Source organism: Capricornis sumatraensis, chromosome 3 (assembly GCF_032405125.1).
Source record: "Capricornis sumatraensis isolate serow.1 chromosome 3, serow.2, whole genome shotgun sequence".
Lineage (NCBI taxonomy): Eukaryota > Metazoa > Chordata > Mammalia > Artiodactyla > Bovidae > Capricornis > Capricornis sumatraensis.
The window spans coordinates 118,773,418-118,777,029 of NC_091071.1; the positions used below are offsets into that span (position 1 = coordinate 118,773,418).

Below are 3,612 nucleotides of genomic sequence, written 5' to 3' on the forward strand. Positions count from 1 at the left end.
GTCTTAAGAACCATCACTATGAACGAAGCTAGTGAACAAAGCTATATGATGTAATTCCAGCCAAGCTACTTCAAATCCTAAAAGATGATGCTGTGAAAGTGCTGCACTCAACATGCCAGCAAATTTGAAAAACTCAGCAGTGGCCACAACTGGAAAAGGTCAGTTTTCATTTCAGTTCCGAAGAAGGACATGGACAAAGGATGTTCAAACTACTGCACAATTCACTCATTTCACTTACTTGCAAGGTTATGCTCCAACTCCTTCAATATAGGCTTCAACAGTATGTGAACTGAGACATTCCAGATGTTCAAGCTGAATTTGGAAAAGGCACAGGAACCAGAGATCAAATTGGCAGCATTCATTGGATCATAGAAAAGGCAAGAGAATTCCAGAAAAACATCTACTGTTTCATTGACTATGCTAAAGCCTTTGACTGTGTGGAACACAACAAACTGTGGGAGATTCTTAAAGAGATGGGAATACCAGACCACCTCCCTGGTGGCTCAGATGGTAAAGTGTCTGTCTACAATGCGGGAGACCTGGGTTTGATCCCTGGGTCGGGAAGATCACTGGAGAAGGAAATGGCAATCCACTCCAGTACTATTGCCTGGAAAATCCCATGGACAGAGGAGCCTGGTAGGCTACAGTCCACGGGGTCGCAAAGAGTCGGACACGACTGAGCGACGTTCCTTCCTTCCTTCCTTCCTTCCTTCCTTCCCTGCCTCCTGAAAAACCTGTATGCAGGTCAAGAAGCAACAGTTAGAACTGGATATGGAACAACAGACTGGTTCAAAACTGGGAAATGAATACATCAAGGTTGTATATTGACATGCTGCTTATTTAACTTCTATGCAGAGTATATCATGCAAAATGCAGGAGTGGATGGAGCACAGGCTGGAATCAAGATTGCAGGGAGAAATATCAATAATCTCAGTTATGCAGATGACACTACCCTTATGGCAGAAAGTGAAGAGGAACCAGAAGCTCTTGATAAAGGTGAAAGAGAAGAGTGAAAAGCTGGCCTAAAACTCAACCTCAACATTCAAAAAATGAAGATCATGGCATCTTGCCCCATCACTTCATGGCAAATAGATGGGGAAACAATGGAAATTGTGACAGATTTAATTTTCTTGGGCTCCAAAATCACTGTGGATGGTGATTGCAGTCATGAAATTAAAAGATGTTTGCTCCTTTGAAGAAAAACTATCACAAATCTGGACAGTGTATTAAAAAGCAGACATTGCTTTGCCAGCTAAAGTCCACATAGTCAAGGCTATGGCTTTTCCAGTAGTCAGGTATGTATATGAGAGTTGGACCATAAAGAAGGCTGAGCACTGAAGAATCGATGCTTTTGAACTGTGGTGTTGGAGAAGACTTTTTTTTCTTTTCCAAACTGTATCCAGCTTTATTAATGATACTTTTCAAAAACAATCATGGTATTTCAGGCAGGACATGGGCAGACAGTCATTAACAGTATACAACTTTCAAACTCCCTTTTTCAATGGACTACCAAAATCAGAAAGCCTCTATAAAACCCAATGAAATCTTCATGTGATGCTCTGAACAGGGTAAGTTTAGAGTGAGGGTTGACATTTCACATTTAGCATGTTGTTTAACAACTTTTCACAAGCCGACCCTGACTTTCAAGAAATGGAAATGAAAATGGCAGAAGTATCACTCTGAGGAGCCACAGTCTAAAAAAAGGAACCACTGCTCTTTTGAAGGACGCCATCTCAATGGTGACACTAGAAGGTCCAGATTGTCTAATATACTGGTCATCAATTTTGGCGGGGCACAGGGTTCAGGTTCCAGCAGGTCTCTGGGTTTAGGGGAGTCAAGTCTGTGCTGAGGTGGAGAGGGAGAAGAGGACATAGAAACTAAATTTTAGTTTTTCCACACCACAAGGCATTTGTTCCAAGGTGGCTAATGTGTGTCAACATCAAGAAATCCTTCCTTCCTGGGAACCAAGAGGAAGTCTTTCAAAACTAGACAGGAAAGATATTTTTCCCCCACATCAATTCAGCTTCGGAGACATTCTGTTAGTGATGTGCCCTTCCCCAAAAAAACAACAATGAAGTGTTCTGTGTGTTAACAACATAGCTTAAAAAAAAAAAAGTAAAACAAAATTCTGCATTTTTATAAAACTTGATAAAAAATAGTATTTCAAACTGTACAGTCACCAGAAGTACACAGTTATCAAAAATGCATACACTTCACTTGGCATCTCCAGCACCTTCAGCTTTCTGTGTCTGGTCTGTTTTGGTATATCCATTTTCTGCAGGGTTATTCCCATCCTTGCCAGCATCCGCTTTCCCCTTTTTCCCTTTGGGTACCTTCTCTCCCTTCTTTGCAGGGGCCTTTTTAGGCTTGGGCTCTGGCTTTGGAGGAGCAGGTTTAGCAGATAACCTAGCAAATCTTCTCTGTGGTTCGTCCTTCACCTTGGCTTTGTCTATTCCCCTTCAGCCTTTCTCCTAGGCATGGTGGCTGCGGTGGTGGGACATAGACGCTAGACATGGACGCAGTGGCGCGCGGGCTTTAAGTTGATCCAGGGGTTGCCCTCGCCTCTTCTTCACACTACTCCTGGAGAAGACTTTTGAGAGTCCCTTGGACTGCAAGGAGTTCCAACCAGTCCATCCTAAAGGAAATGAACCTTGAATGTTCAGTGGAAAGACTGATGCTGAAGCTGAAGCTCCAATACTTTGGCCACCTGATGTGAAAAGCCAACTCATTGGGAAAGACCCTAGTGCTGGGAAAGACAGGGCAGGAGAAGGGGGCGACAGAGAATGAGATGGTTAGATAGCGTCATTGACTCAATGGACATGAGTTTGAGCAAACTCAGGGAGATGGTGGAGGACAGGGAAGCCTGGAGTGCTGCAGTCCATTGGGCTGCAAAGAGTCAGAAACAACTGAGTGAATGAACAACAGCAACAGCAATCTTTGTAATATAATGCAAGATCCTGGTGCTTCAGTCTCAGTTTTCCCATCTGTTGAGAGAGGATGACATGCTGGTTCAGGATGGTGTGAGAAATCACTAAAGAATGTTATGTGGAACACCTGTGAAACATACTAAGGGCTCATTTTTTTTTTTTTTTTTTCCTGCAAATGAACACTGGTAACTTGAAACATTACTGGGCCTAACTGGGAAAAGTTGACTGAGATCCAAAAGGGATAGAGAAAGAACACTTGCAGAAACTGGGAAGATTCACCATGGGGAAGTAAAAGCAACATGTTGGAAAAAGAAGTGGATTGGGAGTTGGGAATACAATTTATTCACTCAGCACTGACACCAAATATGGGGGCTAGAGGAATGACCTCTTTGGACCTAATTTGCCTTGATTTACAAAATCAGGAGAGTGGAGATGTTCTTTGAGGTTGCTGTTGGTGGTTTGCTTTTTTTTTTTTTTTTTAAATAGACATAGAAATAAGACCAATGCTATAAAGCAACAAAAGTATTTTGGGGGGATTGGTTAGAAACAGCAATTCAGGAGACTCAGATTCATGTTGAAACTCAAATGTGCTCTGAGGAGAATTGAAAACCAAAGGATTTTTAAGGAAAAAAGGAGAAAGTTTTCATAAATTTCTAGCATTCTGATTCATGCTGATGATAGTCTG

At 42.1% G+C, this 3,612-nt stretch overlaps 1 pseudogene; it reads right to left on the bottom strand.

Moving 5' to 3' along the window:
- Nucleotides 1–2,066: 2,066 nt before the first annotated feature.
- On the bottom strand, nucleotides 2,067–2,479 carry LOC138076902 (non-histone chromosomal protein HMG-17 pseudogene; annotated as a pseudogene).
- Between the last annotated feature and the right edge of the window lie 1,133 nt (nucleotides 2,480–3,612).